We start from the raw sequence: 26,379 nt of genomic DNA, 5'->3' as shown, positions 1-26,379 counted from the left end.
GTATAAGAATTTTTAATCCTTTTGCATCCATTATCTCATTGAACCCTCAAATATTTTAGAGTGGGTTTAAATTTCTCTCCTTCTAAATATGATTTGTTAAGATACTCAAATAATAGAATTGCCCCACTTACCAGCAACATCCAATAAAAAGCAAAGTCTTGCTTCCTTAAATCCTACCACGCATCTTGGGAACACAAGCCCAAATCCTGTAAAAAGTTATTTTGAATGCCCTCTTACTGAGACAGCTCGCAATTCCCTATGATGTGCTTTCTCTCCCACTGCAATGAGTAATAAGCCCAACTTGTTCAGCTACAGCTATGTTCTTGGTGGTCTCTGGCCATTGATATATGTAAAAATTCAACCAAACACAGTTTTTTAATGAACAATCTGATACTAAATAACTAGTTAGTTAGTTCCAGTTTGGGTTTTGACTCACAGTAATTTGTTTGGTCTTATGAATGTTCCAAATAGTAAATGTTTCTTCTCCTCTTTCTCTTTCTCTTCTTCCTCTTTCAGTTTTCCTCCATCTAATTTTTTTTTTCCTGAAAAGGCAATACAGATTGTATATTAGTCCAATTGGTACTTTTTTCTCTCCAGATTTAACAAAGCATAATTGGTATACGAAAACACTGTACATAATCAATGCATACAATTTGGTGAGCTTGGACATAAGCGTGCACCCATGACACCATCATCACATACATTCCAGGTACTAAACATATCCATCACCTTCAAAAGTTTGTGTTTTTGAGTTTTTTGTTTTTCTGGTGTGTGTTGGGGGGGGGATTTTGTGTATATGCCTGTATAGTAAGAACACAACATAAGCTTTGCCTTCTTGACAAATTTTAAAATATTAGTACCTTATTGTTAACTACAGGCACAATTTCATACAGTAGGCCTCTGAAACTTACTCATCTCGTGTAATTTCATACCTATCACACAACAATTAAGATCTAATATATTCTTTATAAAATATTTTATTTGATTAAAGCCCAGATAACCTATTTATTCATCAAACATCTTTATTTGGGTGGATATTTCTGAAAAAAAAGGCAGCATAAAATATAAGTCAAAAGCAAGAAATGTAGTTCTAGTTAGTGTTAATGGTGTCCTCAAGATTTCCACACAAGGTCTTTAAAGCCCCAAGAGTTAAAGGTCAGTGAATGAAGTAGTGACACATAAGCCACTATGGTCACACTCTCAGATCCTACGTGATCGGGGTCATTCTCAGATTTTCAATAAATCTCACAGATCAATGTGACACTATAGATACAATCTGTAGACTCTATAAATCTTCTTATATTCAGGGTTCCATTAATTTAAGATAAAAACAATCAGGAAAAATCCATAAACCAAAATAAAAATACTTTTTTCCAAAACCAAACATTATTTTGTGATCTTCCAAATTTCAGAAAAACAGTGGGAAACCCATTTATCTAAAACATACTTTATTGTGAAATGCACTAGAAAAAGCTATGTCTAAGAAGAGGAGTTTTTGTAGTATTCTGGTACAGATAAAGAAAGAAGCTAACTGTGTTTCTTGGTGAGTGCCACATTTAGAAAGTGGGCTAATTTTCCTTTGAGTCCTCCTAAAACTCCTTATTTGCTTACTTCTCAGACCAAGGTTCAGTTATATTTTCACCAACAATGGACCTAAGAATAATCAAAATGCAAAATCCTTGCATGTCTGCAGTTTTCCTTATATTCATTTTTTTTAAAGTTTAATTTAAATATTTGTTTAGCTGAGTGACTGGATGTTAGAGAAGTATGCCACTCTAAATTTATTATGATTATACACTTAAAGATGTATAATAAAATTAAGGTTTTATTTCATTTTTTTCATTATTACTCTAGAAAATGAATTTTTGAATACTAAACCAACTATTAATTCTTTATATTCAACTATAAACTTTATTGCCAACAAATTCCTCTTATTTTCCATCCTATGATCAGTCTTAAGCAATATTTGTAGCTTTTCACAAAGTGATATTTAAAAGAAGCAAGAAACACAAAGCTTCAAATTATTTTTCAGCAGATAACATTAAATTGTTTGATTTAAAGTTTTGAAATCAATGGCAAAAACAATGAGATAATATTTGTATTCTATCATTACCATAGAATAAAGCATAATAAGTTTACCATAATATCTGTTAAATCCTTATGACAAAAGTTCAAAATCATCCAGTTCATAAAATAGTTTTAGATCCCTAAACCTGGACTGCTACTGCTGAGAAAGTGAGAAAAACAGAAAGACAGTGACAAAAAGAGAGAGGACCTTAAAATATGCTGGTGCTATGAATGTTACCCTTTAGCTGTATTTCCTATGTTTAGCCAAAATGCTATCAAGCCTCTGCTAATTTCCAAAGATATATACCTATAATTGCAGAAAATCTTTTAATGATTATCAGAGTAACCAAAGGGGTGAGAACTAGGAGGTACAATGCACAAAAGCAGGAAAAAAAAAAGATAATTTCTCCTTCCTTCTCTTTTTGTTCTATGCAAATTCAAGTAATTGGATGATACCAACTCACAGTGGTAAGGGATGATCTCTACTCAGTCCACTACATCAAATGCTAATCTTGTTCATAAGTACTCTCACAATCACACCCAGAAACCATCTTTTACCAGATATCTGGGCATCACTTAACTCCAGTCAAGTTGACAAAAAATTAATTATCTCAGAGAAACTATGTGTAGGGAGAATTAATGAGAGATTTTAAATCGGAAAACTAGATTTTCCTCCCAGGAATTTGTTTTTTCTTGGATAAAAATATGAATCATGGTAGAGATGGTTTCAGAGATATTTCCCTGAAAGACCACTAGAGGTAGAGTAGATGGAGCCATACCTGTTAGGACTCTGAAGAAGTATCTTATAAGGGCTCTTCTTCTTCTCTTAAAAATAATGCAAACTTTCCATTCTATTACCTCTGGGAAATAATACAATGGAATATAAATAGCATAACCTAACCAAACGTATTTCAAATTACTCAGTCTCAAGCGTTTAGGTTTAGATATAATGCCACTGAGTCATGTTTACAAATTTTAGATGTTTGTTTCAATTAAAAAATGAATACTATATCAAGTTCAACAATTGCAAAATTTCATAATATTTCAGAAATATTACAGACTCTCCAAGTAAAGTGAAAACAAATGACAAATATTTTTCCTAGGACTTTTTGATCTATAGCAAGAGAATTTCTGAGAAGAGATACACAGAGAGATGCCAAAGTGCTGGCATGGGGCACACTTTCATGTTGCTCTTGATGGAAATCTCAAAAAGTATATTTTCTTGCTGTGAGGTCAAAGGGGCTTTCATCCACAGCTGGTCTCTCGAGGAAATGGTCCTAAAAGTGTTTTCCAAGAAGAAACCTAACTGCTAAAGGAATGAATTTAACAACAAATTTTATATTTTTTTTCTCTCAAAGAAACTAACAATTGTCCTTCTGTTTTTGTGATCTGGTTATAGAAGACATATCCATAAAACAGCTTGCATTAAAAAAAAGATAAATAAAAATGCAACAATTGGTGGAAAGTATCCTCATCAGTTAATTTAACATTAAAAATTGTGATATTTAGTTGTCTTCACAGACATTATTATTCTAAGTATAATTGAGACTAATAAAATGGCTATGTTACTCTCTGAATCAAGTATATGGTTCAGAAACAGTTAAATCATATTTACTCATTGGATTCTATAAACATGGTATTTGACATATTAAACCACATAGTTTGATACTGTGATTGTTTTGACAAAAAATGAATAGTTAAGGACACTGGCGAAAATAGAACAACATTTCCTTGAGATTTGTCAATTTATTCTCCTCATTTCAAATATATATCTCTACCAAGCTTACCAGATTTGGGGATCAAGATGCAAGAGAAGTAGGACATGAAGCTCACTGCCTCCCACAAAAACATTAAAAATATATCTACAAGTGGAATGACTCACATGAAACATCTACTGAACACTGACAGAAGAATTTGGACTTCTGAAAAGACAAACCCTCACAAGGCTGGGTAGTATAAGGGGAAAAAGAGAAGCAAAAAAGAAAATGGAGAGAGAGGGAGAGAGAGAGAGATGAATCAGGACAGGGCCTGCATGCCACGGAGGGAGCTGAGAGGGAGAAAAGGTTTCTGAACCCTGAGAAGTCCTCTCATCTGCTGGGAGATCAGCCTGGACAGAGGTGGATCTTTGGAGCCTAGGAGGAAAAAGCAACAAATGGTTTGCAAAAAGCAAAATGGAGAGTAACCTTCTTAGAGTGTAGGCACTGGAAGGCTGCACCATGAAACATGTGAGCAGGTAGGGATGTCCTGGGAGTTCAGTAAGTCCCAGATACCCCATGAAACATGTGAGCAGATACTGGATGTCCCAGGAATGAAGTAAGTCCCTGATACACCATGAAAGCTAGGAGTATGTGCTAGACTCTGCCACTACTGTCCTAAGAGTGCAGCATGAGCCCTGTGTACCCCTCCATCCACCCCCTTCTGGATAAGCTCCTATGCTTGCTACCTTGGAAATAGTCTCCAGTAGGTTTCCCACACTCAGAGGTGGGGCTGAAACCATAAACGAGCCTCAGGAACCCTGTGACTAAAAAAGAAGAGCTGAACTCTTTCCTCCTGGCTGTAGTAACTGCAGATTTATGCCTCCATTGCAAACTTGTTATATCCAGCACCTGTGGAACATCCCAACAGGCAACAAGTGCCCCAGCAACTGAGACAGATCTGATTTTAGTATCTGTGGGTTCTGTGGGCACATATACATGGAAACTGGATGAGGCCAGAATTTGAGCTATCTCCATAGCTCCCACAGCAGGCCTGAGGGCATGACTACTGCAATCCTGCGACCTGATCTCATTGTATCTGTGATGATGGCCTGGTGAAAACAAAGCCTGAGAGACAGCAGGGCCAGCTGCTGGAATAGCAGTACCAACAGTGGTGTACTTTGTGAACCCACACAACAGGAGAAAGGTGACACAACAGAGCACACTCACAGGTGAACAGCTCCAGCAGAGGAATACTCAGGGGTTCCTTTCCCATGTGGAGCACTCCAATCCTGCCTACCTCACAACACTGAGCAAAAATAGCTCAGAAACAGATCTGTTGACTCCTATCACAACAACTAGGGAGCAGACCCTGCCCCTGACAGGGCAATGACAACCACAGGGAAACCCCACTCAATAACACTCAATAGACAGCCTAAATAGCCAGCGCAGATGCACCACATTAGTCACATCTCTTATCAATGGGAATAACACAAGCATACACTGAAGAAAGAGGTGGCAAGCATCCATATTAAAAACATACTTCCCCCAAAAAATCACACACAGATGAGACAGTCTAAAGTCACCCTGAACTCACAGCCACCCTTAAACACACTCCTTGACAAGACCCTGACCATAGAGAGATAAGACTCAGCTCCACCTAACAGGGCACTGGCACTGGTCCCTCTCACCAGGAAGCTGAGCAAACCCCTGGAACAACCTCTCTCACCAGGGATCAGAAGCCAGAAACAAGAGGAATTATAATCCTGAAGCCTCTGGAAGGGTGACCACAAATACAGAAAGATAAAAATGAGATGGCAGAGAAACTTATGTTTATGACAAAAGAACAAAATAAAAACCCATAAAGACAACTAAATGAAGAGGATATAGACAATTTACCTTAAAAAAGAATTCAGAGTAATAATAGGATGAAACAAGATCTAAGAAAAATAATGGAGGCACATATTGAGAAGGTATAAGAAATGTTTAATAAGGAGCTAGAAGATTTAAAGAATAAGCAAACACAGATGAATAACAATATCTGAAATGAAAAATAAAAAAGAAAGAATCAATACAGGGTAACTGAGGCAGAAGAATGAAAAAGTGAAATGGAAGACAGAGTGGTGGAAATCACTGCCACAGAAATAATAAAGAAAAAAGAAAAGAATTGAGAACAGTCTAAGAGACCTCTGGGAGAACACTAAATGTATCAACATTTGCATCATAAGAGTCCCAGAAGGAGAGGATTAAGAGAAAAGGCCAGAGAAAATATTTGAAGAGATTATAGATGAAAACTTCCATCATATGGGAAGCAAAACAATCAGTCAAATTGAGGGAAGCACAGAGAATCCCAACAGGATAAACCCAAGGAAGAATATGGTGAGATACATACTAATCAAACTGACAAAAATTAAATACAAAGAAAGAATATTTAAAAGTCACAAAAGAAGCAACAAATAGCATAAAAGGGAAAGCCATAAGAATATCAGCTGATTTTTCAGCAGATACTCTAAGCCAGAAGGGAGTGGGAATGTATCTTTAGTATGATAAAGGGAAAGAACTGACAACAAAGAACAATCAACCAGCAAACTCTCATTCAGATTTTATGGATAAATCAAAGGCTTTTCAGACAAGCACAAATAAGAGAACTCAGCAGCACCAAAAAAAGCTTTATGATACTAAAGGAACTTCTCTATGTAGAAAAGAAATGGTCATAACTATAAAAAAGAAAATTACATATAGGAAAGCTCACTGGTAAATGCAAACATAAAATAAAAGTAGGATATCACCCACTGTGAAACATGACATCAAAACCAGCAATCACGAGGAGAGTACAAATGCAGAATATTGAAAATTCATTTGAAATCAAGAGACCAACAACCTAAAACAATTCTGTACATGTATAGACTGTTATATCAAAATCTTATGGGAACTGCAAGCTAAAAAAACATAAAATAGACACATACATAAAAAAAAGAAAAAGCAAACCAAATGTAACAGTAAAGATTGTCATCACATCACAAAAGATGAGAACAAAAGAGAAAGGGAAGATAAATATCTCAAATAACAAATCCAAAACAAGGAAAAAATGGCAAAAGTACATACAAATCCATGATAACATAGTAAGTGAATTTAAATGCTCCAAACAAAAGACACAGACTGGGCAAATGGATACAAAAACAAGGCCTGTATATACACAAAAGACCCACTTCTCTTAGGACACATACAGATTGAAAATTGGAGAAGGGAAGAAGGTATTTCATGCAAATGGAAATCAAAAGAAAGCTGGAGTAGCAATACTCATATCAGACAAAATTAGACTTTAAAATAATGACAGTAACAAGAGACAAAGAAGAACACTATATAATGATTAAAGGGTTGATACAAGAAGAAGATAGAACAATTGTACATGTATACACACCCAACATAGGAGCACCACAATATTTAAGGCAAATGGTAACAGCCATAAAAGGAGAAATCTACAGTAACATAGTAACAGTGGGAGACATTAACAATTTACTTACATCAATAGACAGATCATCCAGACAGAAAATCAGCAAGGAAACATAGGCCTTAAATGACATAGTAGATCAGATAGCATAAATGAAATTTATAGAACATAACACCCAAAAGGATCAGAATATACATTTTTCCAAAGGGACATAGAACATTCTCCAGGATAGATCAATTCTTGGGCCATAAATCAAGGCTCTGTAAATTTTTAAAAATTAAAATTATATCAAGCATCTTTTGGAGTTCCCTTCATGGTATAGCAGAAACTAATCCAACTAGGAACCATGAGGTTGTGAGTTCAATCCCTGGCCTTGCTCAGTGGATTAAGGATATGGTGTTGCCATTAGCTGTGGTGTTGTTTGCAGATGTGGCTCAGATCCTGCATTTCTGTGGCTATGGTGTAGGCCAGAGGCAACAGTTCCAATTATACCCCTAGCCTGGGAACCTCCATATGCTGTGGGTGCAGCCCTGAAAAAACAAAAAAAAAGCAACTTTTCTGACCACAGTATTATGAAACTAGAAATAGACTATAAGAAAAAAAAAATAAAGAGCTGGAAGCTAAATAATGTACTACTAAATAACCAATGGATCACTGAATAAATTAAAGAGGAAATCAAAAATTACTGAGACAAATGACAGTGAAAACACAATAATCCAAACCTATGAGATGCAACAAAAGCAGTTCTAAGAGGGACATTTATAGCAATGCAATCTTATCTCAGGAAACAAGAAAAATCTTAAATAAAAAACCTAACCTTACATCTAGAGTACTAGAGAAAGAAGAACAAACAAAACCCAAAGTTAGCAGAAGGAAAGAAATCATAAAGATTAGACTAGAAATAAATGGAATAGAGATCAAGAAAACAGTAGAGAAGATCAGTGAAAGCAAAAGTTGGTTCTTTGAAAAGATCAATAAAATTGATTAACCTTAGCTAGAATTATCAAGAAAAAAAGTGAGAGGGTTCAAATGAATAAAATAAGAAGTGAAAAATAAGTTACATTTGACACCACAGAAATACAAAAGAACATGAGACCAAAACAAGCAACTATATGCCAATAAAATGGACAACCTAGAAGAAATGGAAAATTCTCACAAAGTTATAAGCTTCCAAGAATGAACTAGAAAGAAATGGAAAATATAACTATACAAACTACAAGTACTGAAACCATGATTTTAAAACTTCCAAAAAAGTAAAGTCCAGGACAGAAACTTCACAGGTGAATTCTATCAAACATTTAGAGAAGAGTTAACACCTATTCTGCTGAAACTGTTCCAAAAAAATTACAGAGGGATGAACACTCCCAAACTCATTCTACGAGGTCACCAATACCCTGATAACAAAACCAAACAAGGATACCACACACATAAACAAACAAACAAATATGTGAAATATCACTGATGAACATAGATGCAAATATCATCAACAAAGTATCAGTAAACCAAATTCAAAAAAATATTGAAAGGATCATTATGCTCAAGTGGGATTTATCCCAGGGATGCAAGGATTTTTTCAATATCCACAAATCAATCACTGTGATATACCACATTAACAGACTGAATAATGAAAAGCATATGAATCATCTCAATAGATGTAGAAAACGCTTCTGACAAAATTCAACAACTGTTTTGGATTAAAAAAAAAAAAAAACCAGGAGCTCCCATCACAGTTCAGTAGAAATGAATCCAACTACTATCCATGAGGATGTGGGTTCAATCTCTAGCCTCACTTAGTGGGTTAAGGATCCAGTATCACTGTGAGTTGTGGCATAGGTTGCAGATGCAGCTCATATCTGGCGTTGCTATGGCTGTGGTGTAAGCTGGCAGCTGTAGCTCTGATTCGACCCTTAGCCTGGTAACTTCCATATGCCCCAGTTATGGCCCTAAAAAGAAAAAAAAAATTCCAGAAAGTGGGCATATAGGGATGCCATTGTATAATAAAGGCCATATATGACAAACATGTGGCTAATATTATTCTCAATGTTGTAAAGCTGAAGAAATTTCCACTAACATAAGGAACAAGACAAGGATATCCCCTTTCACCACTTTTATTCAACATGGTTTGGAACCCCTAGCCACAGAAATCATAGAAAAAGAAATAAAAGGAACCCAAATTTGAAAAGAAAAAGTAAAACTGTCACTGTTTTCAGATGATATAATACTATACATAGAAAACCCTAATGATGCTACCAGAAAACTGTTATAGCTCATCAATAAATTCAGTAAAGTTGCAGGATACAAAATTAATACACAGAAATCTCTCACATTACTATATACTTAACAATGAAAGATCAGAAAGAAAAATTAAGGAAAATATTACATTTACTATCTCATCTAAGAGAATAAAATATCTAGGAATAAACCTACCTAAGTTGGCAAAAGACTGTACTCTGAAAACTATGAGATGCTGATGAAAGAAGTCAAAGATGGCACAAACAGAATGAAAGGTATACTATGCTTTTGGATTGGAAGAATCAATATTGTCAAAATGACTGTACTTCCCAAGGCAATCTACAGATTTAGTGCAATTTCTATTAAAATACCAATGGCGTTTATCACAGAACTACAACAAAATATTTTAAAGTTTGTATGGAATCACAAAAGACCCTGAATATCCATAGCAATTTTGAGAAAGAAAGATGGAACTGGAGAAATCTTGCTCACTGTGTTCAAACTATACTCCAAAGCTTCAGTCATCAAAATAGTATGGTGATGGTACAAATACAGAAATATAGATCAATGGAACAGGATAGTAATGTCAGTTGGTATAACCACTATGGAAAACAGAATGTAGGTTCCTTAAAAAACTAAAAATAAAAATACCATATGATCCAGCAATTCCTGGCCATATATACCAGAGAAAGTCATAATTTGAAAAGAATCTTGCACTGCAATGTTCTTCACAGCACTATTTGCAATAGCCAAGACATGGAAACAACCTAAATGTCCATTAATGGAGGAATGGATAAAGATGTAGTACTTATATAAAATGGAATATTACTCAGCCATAATAAAGAATATAATAATGTCATCTGAAGCAACATGGATGGACCTAGACATTATTACACTTAGTGAAATGTCAGATAGAGAAAGACAAATATATGATATCACTTATGTAGAATCTAATAAAAATTATACAAAAGAACTTATTTGTAAAACAGAATCCAACTCACAGATTTCAAAACCAATATTAGGGTTATTATAGAGGAATCTGTGGGGAGGAGGTAGGAATTGGGAGGATCAGGATAACATATATACACTAGTGTATAAAATAATTAACAAGAACCTATAGCATAATACAGGGAAATCTCGATAGTTTGGAATAATCTACAAGAAAAAATATTGAATATATACATATATATATTATTACTGATTCACTTTGCGGTACACCTGAAAATAATACAACAGTGTAAGTGAACTATACTCCCATTACATTTTTTTAAAAAAGATTACAACATTTTGAATTTTTAAATAGCAATACCACACACACACCACACATGGACAAATATATACACATTTTCAATCGCTCAAGTCTTGTAATTTAAAAAATTTTATATACCTATGTAAAACATATAATTGTATGACATATTATGTGCCATTTCACTTGCTCATTCTTGTGATGATTTTTAAACAATGAAATCTCAAATATTTTAACTAAACCTCAGAGTAAAATCACTCCTCCAGATAGATGCATCATTTTTATCCTTTGTTTCTTAACACTTCCTGAAAAATCATTGCAGACCCCAGCTTAAGAAGTACAACCTGAGGTTACATTGAACTTTGTTTTGTAAAGTGCAAAGATTTCCCAGGAGAGAATGGTCACTGTTTTACATTAAGGAATGCTTAAGGGAGTTCCCATCATGGCTCAGAGGAAGAGAATCCAACTAGGAACCATGAGGTTGTGGGTTTGATCCCCACCCTCCATCAGTGGGTTAAGGATCTGGCGTTGCCATGAGTTGTGGTGTAGGACAGCAGCTGTAGCCCCGATTAGACCCTAGCCTGGAAACTTTCATAAGCCGTGGCTATAGCCGCCCCCCCCAAAAAAAAGACAAAGAAAAAGAAACTTAAGAATTATAGACACTTTAGTAATTATGAATGGCATTAGTATGAGATTTGTAAGTAGAAAATATGCACATGAAATAGAATGACAATTTCTAAAATATACTTTGGTCAACAACTGCAATGAAGAAGAAGTTTGTTTTGAAATGTGTAGTTATTGAGCTATAATAGGAGGAATGCCAACAGCATAAATTGTTCTAAACATAACTCCTGAATAGCTGGTAAGTCAATGAGAGCTGTTTAATTACTGACTGACCTTCCTCTTAATCAGTGAATGAAATATGTTGTGAGTTAGAAATATATTTGTCATTATATACACAGGGAGGCTTTAACAAACAGGAAATATTTTGTCTTACAATGTGGTACAAAATTTCAGTCTAATTAAAAGTCCAATTAAAGTTTATAAACTCACTTTGTAAGGAAACACAAAAGACCATGAATAGACAAAGCAATCTGGATAAAGAAAAAAGGAGCTGGAGGAATCATGCTCCCTGACTTCAGATTATACTCCAAAGCTTCAGTCATCAAAACACTATGGTACTGGCACAAAAACAGATATGTAGATCAAAGGAACAGGACAGAAATCCCAGAAATAAAGCCCCAACAACTTTGGTCAACTAATCTACAACAAAGGGGGCAAGAATATACAACAGAGAAAAGACAGTCTGTTCAATAAATGTGCTGGGAAAATTGGAAAGTTACATGTAAAAGAATGGAATTAGAACACTCTAACACCATACACAAAACAAACTCAAAATGCATTAAAGGCCTAAACATAATCCCAGATACTATAAAACTCTTAGAGGAAAACACAGGCAGAATTCTCTTTGCCATAACCTACTGCAATATCTTGTCAGATCCAACTCCTAGAGTTGGAAAACAAAACAAAAAATAAAAAAATAAAAAAATAAAAAATAAAATAAAATACAAAACAAAGTTTTAAAAAAGGACCTAATTAAACTTTAAATCTTTGGCACAGCAAAGGAAACCATAAACAAAATTAAAAGACAACCTTCAGAATGGGAGAAAATATTTGCAAATGAAGTGATCGACAAGGGAATCATATTTTTAATTTGGACATTACAAGACAAAGTATCAGGAAACTTCCTGACGAAACTGTTCAAGAGCTAATGGTACATAGTTAACTTTTATGGTGAAAATTTTAGTTCATATATTTTAAAATGCATCTCAGAAGTAAATAAATAAATGCATTCTCAAATAAAATTAAACTAGACACAATGAAATTACTGATGGAAATACACAATAATTCCTATAAAATAATTTCCACAAAATTGAATATCTGATTGAGTTTCTAAGTGTAATTGCCAATTTATAGAAAATAGAGATCAAGGAAGATGTTAAATTATAAAGTCAATGAGACGAAATTAGTACCTCTTAAGTTTGAGGAAATCCTATAGGATAAACCAAGGAAAACCACTTCTAGGGCAAGGGGAAATGATGGAAATAAAAGCTACAGATTAAAAACAATTAAAGCAATATGAATAAATTATAATATATGGGCCTCCGTTTGACTCTGATTTGTAAGAATGGTTAAAAAAAGGACAATCTTGGTAATATGAAAAATAAGTGGGCATTTTATTAATCATTGTTAGTGGTTATGTTTTGAAAATAGTCATATTTAGCAATGTATACTTAAATATTTGAAGAAAATTAAATAAGCCAACTTTTAAAAAATATGTATTTAATATTAAAACAAAATACATTTTTGATTGTTCTGACTAATGCATATGAAAATCTCTTGGTAGAAATATTAGTCCAGAGATGTAGGAAGCTTCTAGAAGTTTCCTTAGATGATAGTCTTGTCTTACTGGTTTTATACACCCAATTGACACTTTGCTCCCCAAAAGGTTTGAGGGCTGTGCTCTGCCTAATCCCCCGCATATACTTTCCTCAGTGAACATCATGCCTTGGCATAAATTTTACTTTCTCAAAAAAGCTGGCCACAATATTTCAGGTATATGTCTTAAGGGCAATTTTTATTTGAACATATATGTTTAGTTTGAAAAGCAGACTATTCTCATAAAAGCCTTTTTAAAATATATCATGGGCCAGCAAAAACTGTCCTAATTATTTTCTTAAAGTCAGGGTTATAAATAAGTTAGGACGTCTCCTCTAACTGTTACATATGCAGCATGAGGATAGTAGGAATTTTGTGTTTTTTCAATGTTTCAAGCCTTTGTTAATGCCAGATGTCACTCCCTAAGAAATAATCAAAGTTCCAGAATCTTATTACTCAATAAATCACTAAAGATGAGGCTAATTATAACAGAGATTGCTATTATTTGTAGCTAAATATATTTATAATCTCAACACACTGGAAATAAATAAGTTTTAATCATGAAATAATAAAAATATGTGACAAATAAATAGGTATTTTCTCCTGGGATTTCCCCTGAATGTTGTTAAAGTTATTTAAGGGAAAACTCATAAATTTCCTAGGGGATACAATTCCAAAATGTAACACTAATCTTATTATTAGTAATGTGATCATTACATTTCAGATTAAGATAGGTTTAAGTCATTTTGCTTTAATGTCAGCCTATCAATTTTTTAGCACCATATGAGCATTATGTAATTACAGTGAATTATACAATTATGTGATATGAGATGCCTTGATAGGTTTTACATCTAAAAATGGAATGATTTAATTTGAATTGATTGTTGTTTATATGCCATTTAACTACATGCATGAGCTGATCATATCATAAAGAAAAACTACTTGCCATCATGGCAATTAAAGAACATTTAGTTTGATATCCATGTAGCAGTATGCCAAATTTAAAATTCTGGCCTTTAATTCAACGTTTGTAAAACATGATTCCTGACTCTGACACAACTTCTCTATTACTCAAATGAGGATAAAAGTTTAATGGCACTTATATGTCATATCAATATTAAAAATGACCATAAAGAGAGTACATTTTAGACCTACAAGTCTAAATTCTAGAAATGCTGTTTTCTTTATCATTTGCTAAATTTGAATATGTTTACATTCTAGTCCAAAGGCCACTCATGAATGATATTCTAATTGCCATACTCAATAGTTTTTTCTGTTAATTTTCTTAGCATTCTCCCCAGCAGAATTTGCAGTGTAGACTTCCACTCAAGGAAATTATCTTCCCCTAGATTCACAATGCCTTGTTTCAATTTCTAGCTGTCTTTTGGCAGGTTTCTTTTATTTCACCTAAGATGTCTAAAACACCTATGACAATGCACCAGCTATATCCATATGTATTCTTTAAGATTCTAATTTTTCTCTCCAAGAGATCCAACCAATCTTAAATATTTTACTATTACATCCAAGAGGATGAGTTTCAAAACTACTATCTTTAAACCTGACTTCTCACTTAAACTGTTAATTCATTTTCAACTGGTTTCAAGTCATTTCCACATGAACACTTTTGGTACCTTCAAGCACAACATACTTAAAACAGAACTCATTATCCACTGCCCATACTGCTCATACCCATGCCCATTCATTCCAAATGCAACACATTTTAGTCATCTACCAGAAAACTTTCAGTAGTCTTTAGTCATCACCTCTTCTTCATCTCCCCTAGCAAATAAGACATTGCAAACCAAAGTATTCTCTTTTCATTACCACCCACTATGATTTCTGCCTTTTAATTCCTAGTGCAACAAATTTAGCTCAGGACTCTGTCACTTTATACATTCAATTTGCTGAAGTGGATCCTAACTTTATGCCACTCTCCTGTTCTTTCCTTTGGTCAACCTGTTGTGAATACAGTTTTTTTAGGATGATTATCACAAAATGATTTTGCATTATTTTCCTTAATTAAAAATCTTTGTAGTAGTTTCAATGTCTTAGGAGTAAACTTTTTTCTTCTACATACTTGAAATTCTATCCTGGCCTTATAGGAAACCTTCAAATCCTTTGCAAATATCATAACCACCCCTCAATATGAATCCTTTAATCCCAACTTGATAAAATAAAACGCTTAAACAAAAAATAGCAAAGACTTAGATGCTGTATTAACCATGGATCAAAGTGGTCAAATGGAAAGCTAGATGACAAATATGAGGTGTAAATTAGAAACAATTTACATAGGGTATTGAATGTAAGCACAAGATTCATTTATACTATATTTCAAGCCATGGATATGAACCTTCAAAGCAGAGAAAGAGAAAATCACACCCCAAAAGGAAATGACATTGAATAATAACTAGAAATTCCAGTTGTGGTAGATTAGGACTGAGCAGCAATGTACAAAATTAATGTAATGTGCTAATTAAGAAGCCAAAGAGAAGCAATGGCAGCATGGAACAAGAACACGACCAGGGAAGATTCAAGACTAACAGAGCAGGAGTGCGTCAAATTGGTATGAATGAATATAGACATGGAAATCTGCCTAAAAATTAGGACCAGATAACGAATTTTTTAAAAAATGGAAAGGCAAATAAAAGACAGTAACAAGTGGTTGGAAACACAATATTTAAAATGTAAAATCTAATTTAAACTTGCCTATATGATTACTTGCCTATATGATTATTGTGGCATGCACTGCACTTGGCATCAAGAGAAATTTAGTTGAGAATCCAATTTTTTCTATCCCCTATTTACACTAGCTTTGTGTTCTGCATATAAAATGCTTAACAAACCACTGGACACAAATTAAATAGTTAATAAATGGGAGCTGTAAATACTATTTTCTCTTACACGTCTCTTTTTAAAATCTTATAGAAGTATAGTTGACTTAGAAAGTTTTTTTGTTAGTTTCACATGTAGAGCAAAATAAATCAGTTATACATATACATATGTCTGTTCCTGTTCAGATTCTTCTCTCAGCTTATTACATAGTGCTGAGTAGATTATACTCTGCTATAGAGTAGGTTCTTATTACCTATCTATTACATATATATTATTGTGCATATGTCACCCCCAACCCAATTTTTCCCTCCAGTCCCACATTTCCCCTTTGGTAACCATGAATTTGGTTTCAAAATCTTTGAGTCATTTCAGTTTTGTAAGTTCTTTTGTATCATTTTTATTAGATTTCAAAAATCAGCAATCTCATATGATGTTTATCTTTCTCTGTCTGACTGACTTTACTTAGTATGATAATTTCTAGGTCCATCCATGTTGCTGCAAATGGAATTATTTCATGCTTTTTAATTCCTCAGTAATATATCATTTTATATATATATATATATATATATATATATATATACTTTTTAATTCCTCAGTTATATATCATTACCACATTTTCTTTATCTATGCCTATAAACCAACAATGAATGATCAGAAAGATAAATTAAGGAAACAGCTCATTTACTATCACATTAAAGTGAATAAAATACCGAGGAATAAATCTACCTAAGAAGGCACAAGACCTATACTCAGAGAACTGTAAGACCCTGATGTTAAACATTTAAGTTGCTTCCATATTTTGGCTATTGTAAACAGTGCTGCAATGAACACTGGGATGCTTTGTAGAATGTCTGAAGTCAGAGAGCCTAATTCCTTTCAAATTATGGTTTTCTCCAGATAGACACCCAGGAGTGGGATTGCTGGATCATACGGTGGTACTATATTTATTTACATTTGGTTATTTTTTTTTTGAGGAACCTCTATACTATTTTCCATAGTGGTTGCATCAATTTGCATTCCCACTAACAGTGTAGGAAGTATAGGAAGGTTCCCTTTTTTGCACATTGTCTCTAGAATTTATTGTTTGTAAAATTTTTGATGATTGCCATTCTGACCATGAGAGGCCATGGTACCTCACAATAGTACCACATAGTAGCTTTGATTTGCATTTCTTTAATTATTAGTGATGTTCAGCATCTCTGCATGTGTTGCATTTTTGTGGCCATCTGTATGTCTCCTTTGGAGAAATGCCTATTTAGATCTTCTGCCCAATTTTTGATTTTATTTTTTGATATTGAGCTGCATGAGTTGTTGGTATATTTTGGAGATTAGTCCCTCATGTTTAGGTCTTTAATCCATTTTGAGTTTATTCTGTGCATGGTGTTAGAGAGTGTTCTAATTTCATTCTTTTACATGGAGCTGTCCAGTTTTCCCAGCATGACTTATTTAAGAGACTTTCTCCATTGTATACTCTTGCCCACTTTGTCATAGATTAGTTAACTACAGGTGTGTAGGTTTACTTCTGGGCTTTCTCTACTGTTCCATTGATCTATATTTCTGTTTTTGTGCCAGTAACATAGTGTTTTGATAACTGTAGCTTTGTAGAAAGTCTGAAGTCAGAGAGCCTTATTCCTCCAATTTCATTTTTTTTTTCCTCAAGATTGCTTTGGCTATTCAGGATCTTTTGCGTTTCCATACAAACTTTAAAATATTTTGTTCTGGTTCTTTGAAAAATACCACTGGTAGTTTGTTAGAGATTGTGCTGAATCTCTAGATTGCCTTGGGTAGTATAGTCATTTTGAACAGACTGATTCTTTGAAACCAAGAGCATGATATATCTTTCCCTGCTGTTTATGTCATTTTTGATTTCCTGCATCAGTATCTTATAGTTTTCAGAGTATAAGTCTATTGCCTTGCTAGGTGGGTTTATACCTCAGTATTTTATTCTCTTTGATGTGATTGTAAATGGGATGGTTTCCTTAATTTCTCTTTCAGATCTTTCATTGTTGGTGTGTAGGAATGCAAGAGGTTTCTGTGTATTAATTTTGTATCCTGCAACTTTACCAAATTCATTGATGAGCTCTCTCCTACTTATGTTAATTGGAAGAATTTCAATTTTTAAGTACACTTTTGCTTTCTGAAGCATCACTTTTGCCCCACAGAAGTACTCATAGACCTGTGTCAAAAAACGTTAAAAATTGCTTGAATAGAAAGTTACCTATAATATTGTTCCTATTTTGAGTAAATAATAATGTTATAAGGTCATCTTTCAGCTAATCAGGAAACATTGATTCATTATGGAAGATATGTTCCTTCACTCTACTGTGTACCTGAAATGATGGGTCCCTTAATACCTTTACATTTATGTTGACTGGTTACATGACAAAATCATATAGCACTTTCCACTTGGACCTTAAAAAATCCAGCTGTAGTGGCAGCTAATCATAAGAACTTGGAAGTGATAGCTCTTTGTATTTTAATTCAAAACTACCCATTATTAAAGGAACTTTTAAACAAATAACTTGTCTCTTGCTTTTAACTTTTATAATGTATTCCAAATATACTATTGAAAAGCAATTTTTAAACAGGTAAAGAGTGCCAGTATTTATACATATATACTTAAAATACCTTGATATCATGTTCTGAAGTTTGAAACTGAGACCTAACTTAGGTTTATGTGGTGTCCTCTTTCTTTTCAATGTAACCACCTATTATTCTTACCACACAGGAGAAGATCTGACTTGGCAGATTATATCAAAAATAACTTTTTGTTTTATTTTTATCTCAAATGTCAATTAAATTTCAACTAGATGGAATGCTTACTAATGAAGCTAATACATATTTTGTTTCTCATTCTTTCATTTTCCTCAGGAAATCAACATTAAAGAGATGAAAGACAAAACTTTTCAAATATTACATGATTAAAGAGAACACAAGAGTGATGCACATCTTCGCCCCAAAAGCAGCATTTCTAAACTGAGCACCCATGAACTGATTCTGTCACAAATCCATTATTTCATACATTTGTTAATTCATTTATTTCTTTAATTTCTTCTAATAATAAAGGGTTTGGCAGAGTTCCCACTGTGACAGTGGGTTTAGGTTCTACCATTGCTGCAAATGTGGCATAGATCACAACTGTAGCTTGGATTCAATCCCTTCCTGGAACTCCCATATGCCACTGGTGCAGCCAAAAATTAAAATAAAATAAAATAAAATAAAGTGTTTGGCTATTTCTGTTTTATCTTAAAAATATGCTAAATATGCATATCATTTAAATGTACAAATAAAATATATAACTACCAAACCAGTACACAGAAAAGAATAAATCTTTGACTACTTCTGCCTTTCCCACCACCCCCAAAAAAGGCAGAAATAAAGTTGAAACAATAGATTGAATTAAGTAAAAGTAAAGTGTAAAAATGTGTTAAAAATAAATCTTAATATACTGGCAATCATAACAATGTGAATCAGGGGTAGAGCATTTGGGTGAAAAGTAACATTTTGAACTAATTTCACTAAGTTAAAAACATAGAATTGCAGATGAGATGTATTAGAAACAATAAATATAAAATATTTATAATGACTCAAATAAAATATAAGTTCTTAGAAATTTTTAAAGTAAAAATGGTAAAAGCTACTCCATTAAAATATCAAATCTCCTGAAAGGATACTGGACTGCTGAAGAATAGCAATATTAATATAATCTATCTATTTCTTTATCTATCTTTAATATATTTGCATTATTCGTGATTTTTTAAAACCTCTACAAAATAGCAGAAGAAAAAATTCACTAGGAGCAATTCTACACTTGTCTACTATTCATAAAGTAGTCCACAATATGTAAAGCTAAACTTGGCAGTATTAGATCTCTACAATTTCATGGGATGTTTTCACAGACATTATTTGTAGCAATGGATAGCATTAAAAAAATGAATATGTAGTCATCTAAACCTTGAAATTAATTATATAAGAGAAAAACACTGGCAAAACATTACTAAAGCTGAGACGGCTCCCTGATAAGGTTCATAATGTTAAACTTTTAATATATAACCTTTTGAAATAGGAATTGAGGAGTTCCTGTAATGGCACAGTGGAAAAGAATCCAAAAAGGAACCATGAGGTTTCAGGTTCCATCCCTGGCCTGGCTCAGTGGGTTAAGGATCTGGCATTACCAGGAGCTGTGGTGTAGGTTGTAGATGTGGCTTGGACCTGGTCTGGCGGTGCTGTGGCTGTGGTGTTGGCCGACAGCCACAACTCCAATTGGACCCCTCACCCGGGAACCTCCATGTGCCGCAGGTGTGGCCCTAAAAAGACCAAAAAGAAATAGTAATTGACCATACAAAATGATTCATCATATTATATAAAGCAACTATAAGTCAAATAATGAACTACATAAACACAATCAGGTGAATCATTGGTTTGATATTAAGGGCAACATTCATTTCAGCACTTTCTACTTCTTGCTTTCTGACATATGTGACTTGGTTTTAGACTGATACATTGATGTCTTTTCTGGGATTTGCAAAAATCCATGCTGTAGATTGCAAAAATATATGGAAATACACCTATATAGATGATTATTCCTGAAATGTTCGAGATATAATATCAGAAGGGCATTAAATCCATCCATGATTTCCTAGTGATAAAGCTTCTGTTGCATTGTTATTAAACACCGTGATAATGATAGCAGAAGAATGTTTTTAAAAAGTTGGACAGAGATACAGATGGCTTCTCACTAGGTCATTCTGTATTCCTCACTAGTCTATCCAGTTCAATTAGTATTTCACATAGAGCCTACACAGGTTATTAATCATTTTTCTTATATTGGAACTTATTACTATTTGGATATGGTAGAGTTAAGGATGCAATAACAAAAAGAGAGTAAAATTATTTAAATTTATAAGATTTTTTGAATAATAAATTTAGTTACTTACTACCACTGTTGAGTCAGAAATATTTAATGAAGTTATAATATCCCTTTTATTCAGAAATGGAATATTCTGTATTAAATAAAATAGGTAATATTCTTTTAGGTAGAAAAGAATTCCTTCAATTATAGTAGCCAACAATCCTTTCATCTATATTGTTTTTTCTTTTTTTGGGGGGGCGCCTCACCTGTGGCATGTGAAATTCCCAAGGTAAGGGTTGAATCAGAGCTATGGCTGCTAGCCTACACCACAGCCACAGCAACACTGGATCCCAGCTGCATCTGAGACCTACACCGCACCTTGCAGCAGTGCTGGATCCTAATCCATGGAGCAAGGCCTGGGATTGAACCCGCATCTTCTGGGACATTATGTAGGGTTCTTAACCAGCTGAGCCACAGCGGAAGCTCACATGGGTATTTGAATCATACAGATTAACATTTTATTTTCAAATTAGTGGCTTAGGTTATATAAATTTCTGAGTTATATATATGTACACACAGTTTTAGTTCATATGTAAAATGCAATATTTTAGGAAATATGTATTAAAAACTAAACAAAAGGAGATATTTGATACATTTCCTTCTAAAAATATTATGTGCATGCCTATTTATGCATGTTTGCATATATACACATATATGTAATTTAACAAGTGTCATGCTGATTATTTTGTTACATATATACTACTAATATATGTATTATCAATGCTGTTCTATTATTACATATCTCTAGTCTACATAATATTAATAGCTATCAAGTGTTTTCTTGTAGTATTTTATATAAGTGGAATTAAAAGTAAATGTTTTCTACCACCTCCAACCCATATGTTCTCTAGCTCAGAAGTAATTATTTTAAACTAATTCTCCTTATTGTTCATTTGATGTCCAGAGGGGATGGTTTGATGCTTACCACAATATGTGTTCTCACTCTCTTTTGGTTCACCCTGAGTTAGACCTATTGCCAAAGGATAAAAACCACATTTTGTAAATTGTCTTGCATGGGAGAGTTCATTTAATTAAGATTTAGCCCCTGAGATATATGCAGAAATTGATGTGACAATTCAGAAAAGTTTTCTTAAATGAGAATAGACCTGTTCATCTTCTGCCCCTTCCATTTTCTTGTAAATCTGAATTCAAAATTAATGCTTGGATATTATCATATTTGTTATGCTAAAAAAAGCATTTTGTCTTTACATTTTATAAGAGTACAAAAATCTAAAAAATATACATATAAGAAGAGGTTAATAAAATGAAAATAGATATAAATCAAAGAATGATGATACAAATTATTTGAAATTATTCAAACTGATAAATGCCTACCAAGTCTGATACAATAAGAGAAAAAGATAAATTACTTAATAATGGGTTAGATGGTATTCTAATATCTTTGCAAATCTTCAGACATCAAAAAGATATTTAGACAGGACATTATAAATGTATGGCAAAATTTGTGAGTTTTATTGTGGCTCAGTGGGTTATGAACCTGACCAGTATCCATGAGGATGCCGGTTCAATCCCTGGCCTTGCTCAATGGGTTAAGTATCTGGCATTGCCATGAAATATGGAATAGGTTGCAGATACAGCTTGGATCCTGCATTGCTGTGGCTGTGGTGTAGGCCAGCAGCTGCAGTTCTGATTTGATCCCTAACCTGGGAACTTCCATGTGCTGCAGGTGTGGCTCTAAAAAGAAGAAAACAAATGTATGGTAAAATCTGACAATGTAGAAAAAATGGACACATTCCTGGAAAAATACAGATTACAGAATAAAATGTAATAAAGACTACAGAAGAAATGGAAAATTAGAATAGTCTGATATCTATTAAATAACTCAAATATTTTTGATCCACGAAAAAAAATAGAAAAGCAAAAAGAAGTTGAAATTCACATGCACAGAAAGATGCAATTACAGTTTCTTTCGAACTAGTGAACTTTCCAAGTTTTCTCAGAACAATGGGATAAGAGTTGTTTACTTTATGTGCTTGTAAACCAGTTACAGCAATAATAACTGGGAGAGGAAGTATTCTGTAGTCTTTTCATATCAACTGTGGTATTAAAATTTTCCAGGTTTTAACACATTGCAATCTCTTTTCTAAGAAACAAGAAATCCAGTATTTACATGATCAAAACTAGGAAAAAAATGTGATATCTCTGTCAATCATTTAGTTGGAGGAGGCTGGTCACTAAAAGAGAGAAAAAAAGTAACTCTATTCTTTCCAAAGAATTCAACAACAGTTGAATTTATATTTCTGATTTAGTGGGAGATGCAGAGGCTTTCAGAATTCTCCTATAACTTCAAAGCCTGAAAAAAGACAGAGTGCTGAAAATTCATTCAGTTAATATCTGTTTATATACGTAATGCTTTCTTAAATGGAAAATAAAGCTTTTGAAAAAAAAGAAACTTTCTAATCTCACTCTTGAATTTGCAAACTTTTTAGCCACTGGCTTATGAAAAGCCTTTAATTAATTTGGGAAGTAACTAATTTGGGAGGGTACATTTACACAAACATCTGCTAAAAATAAACAAGAGATGTGCTTGGCCTGAGGTCATATTAATGGAGATGGAGAACAAAGTATATTTGGAGGTACGTTTTAGAGGATAAGACTAGCTAGAAGTTTGGATGCGAAGACTGAAAGCAAGAAAGGAGCACAGGGTTCCACCACGTTTTTGACTTGTCTTAAGGCCACCCTTTCTGTTTTTCCTCATTCGTCTGGATCTGTTCATGTACAATGGATCCCTCCATATTGGTCTGTTCCTGAAGCAAATAACAGAAAATAACTCCTCCCTTTTATGCAGAACACAAATTTATTGAACATTTGCTGACTAACAGTGTCACTGGAAAGGTGGGGAACCAAATTTGAGAATGGTCAGGAACAAAAGACATGGGGCAGCTGCTTAGATGAATGGAAATGGGATTCTGGATCCAGGTTCTGAGGACAGAGCTGACTGGCTGCAGTTGGTACTGCATTAGCTGCTGGTTCAGGAGAGTGAAGACTTCTATAGCTGCTGCTGTTGCCAAACCTGGTACTTAGGTGCTACTACTTCTGCTGCCATCACCGTAGGAGTCTTCTCTGTCCCTTTGCTTTTGAAACTAGTGCCTTCTTCAAAGTTTGAAAGTAGGAGGTAGGGAGGGAATTTGACCAGTTGAATCTAGATTATGAACCCACCTTTGCTTTAAAAAAAAAACTGGAAAAACATCTGTATTTAGCCTTTTTGAGATTTACAGTGAGATGCGGGCTTTACCTCCATGCAAGATTCATTTGTTGAAAAACTCCTCATTGAAAGAAATGGTTTTAGATGCTCTAGGGTCAAAAGCTGAAAATATTCACAAGATGCCTTTACATACTCTTTAAGTAGTGTTGTTGATCAGAAGATCACTTTTAGACTGTATATTTTTCATTCATTTTGTTTTCTTATACATGTTTATGAATTCTAATACCTACATGCTAAAAAACTCTACAGCTCTTATTCAAACAACTCTTTCTGAATACCTGCAAAGTTATTAGTCTACAAGCCTTTAGACAGACCCAGAAGTAGAGGACAACTAGTCTATGGCATTTAAGGGAGACAAAACCCAGCCATACAATTACCAGAAGGAGTAGTGATAATTGTTACATGTTCAACAGGACTATGGAAATGCAGAGAAGGGAATTTTAGTCCATCTTCAGAGAAGACAACTCACTCAAAGAAGATAACACTAAGTGACTTTAGAAGGACAAGTAGAGTTACCCAAGTAAAGAAGAAATAAGGATAACAGGTTTTTCCAACATTAATCTAGCCCATAGGAAATTAACACTATAACTGGAGAAACTGGTAAAAAGTGTCAGGCATTTGAAAAAGCACTGCAAGATAATTATGTCAAGAACACTAAATGTTTGCACATGGTGGCAGAGTGGGGCTTCTGTGACAAGCTAAATTGTTTAAAAGTTACATGAAGGAGGTTTTGGCAGCCCTAGAGCAGAAAGATTAGAGGAAACAAACTGGAGTCAAGGAGACCAGATAGGAGGATATCATCCAGTGTAAGTAGGAAAGTCAAGTTTCAAATCCAACTTTGTCTAGTTTGGATAAGATTTTCACTGTCTCCTCTACAGCTTCAATTTTTATTTTAAATAATAAATCACCCCCAGAAATACCCCCAGGAATACTTTGGTCATACTAAAAGACATAACTTACATGTTTTATTCTTAAGTCAATAAAAGTACAAATCAATTATTTTTAGTTTTAAGTGTCCAGATATGTGAAAAGATAGAAACCACAGTGTATCCAGCCCATGTTAATCCTGTACTATCTTTTTGTAGACCAAATCTCATTCTTGCTTTCTGGCCCAGACAAGGTGCCATGTCCTTTATGATTCTGACTTTTATTTCCCAACAGAAGATGTCTTTCCCAACTGAATGCTCACAATATTTTTTTCTAAAACATTTAATGGCAATAGCCAGCATATTTTTGTTTATGAATTTGTCTTATCATGTGTATTATTCTGTTAATTTCTTTTTTTTGTCTTTTTTTTTTTTTTTTTTTTGCTATTTCTTTGGGCCGCTCCCACGGCATATGGAGGTTCCCAGGCTAGGGGTCGAATCGGAGCTGTAGCCACCGGCCTATGCCAGAGCCACAGCAACGCGGGATCCGAGCCGCGTCTGCAACCTACACCACAGCTCACGGCAACGCCCGATCGTTAACCCACTGAGCAAGGGCAGGGACCGAACCCGCAACCTCATGGTTCCTAGTCGGATTCGTTAACCACTGCGCCACGACGGGAACTCCTATTCTGTTAATTTCTTAAGGGAAAGAGTCTTGAGGGAATAAGCAGATTGTCTTGGGCAGAATCTATATCTATGCTTCGGGTTCTGAAAAAAAATGTTGAGATATTTATAGAAAAAAATGAATATGTAAATGAGTGAAAACACCATGAAACCTCTCTGCAAGAAATAATGAAAATTTATATCAATTGGTTATAATAGGCCATTAGGGTTAGAGTTTTGAGAAGCTAATGTTGAGACAAAGTTAGTTGTATTTGGATTATTGACAACTAAACCTGTGAAAGGAGAAAGGGCAGTCATCATGATCCAAAAAGGGACTGTCAACCGAGAAACAGACCTAAAAGAGTCTCTACCAACCCAACCATGAGAAAGAAAAGGTCTGTCAGAGGAGCCCTGTGTTGGGTGAGATGGCTATGCCACTGTACCAGTTCCTTGCTCAGCCTCTGAATGGGTTGAACACAAGCTTGAATTTGGCTGCCACTGACCTGATTAGCCATTGACCAGAAGGAATATCCCCAGGAAAGAGTGGATTCCTCTTGAATTCTAAAGCGGACCAGGATAAAACTAAGAGCTAGAGACTGTCAGCGTATTTCCTATAACTGAGCAGCAAGTCCATAATTATATAACACAGATCCACTTTTCCACACACTTTTAAAAACACCCCCTCCTTATCTCCAAAATATGAGAAAAACTCATACAATTCAACAACAACAAAACAACTCAATTGAAAAAT

Source organism: Phacochoerus africanus, chromosome 10, assembly GCF_016906955.1.
Source record: "Phacochoerus africanus isolate WHEZ1 chromosome 10, ROS_Pafr_v1, whole genome shotgun sequence".
Classification (NCBI taxonomy): Eukaryota; Metazoa; Chordata; class Mammalia; order Artiodactyla; family Suidae; genus Phacochoerus; species Phacochoerus africanus.
The sequence above is the reverse complement of the archived record's forward strand: the minus strand, read 5'-3'. Positions refer to the sequence as shown.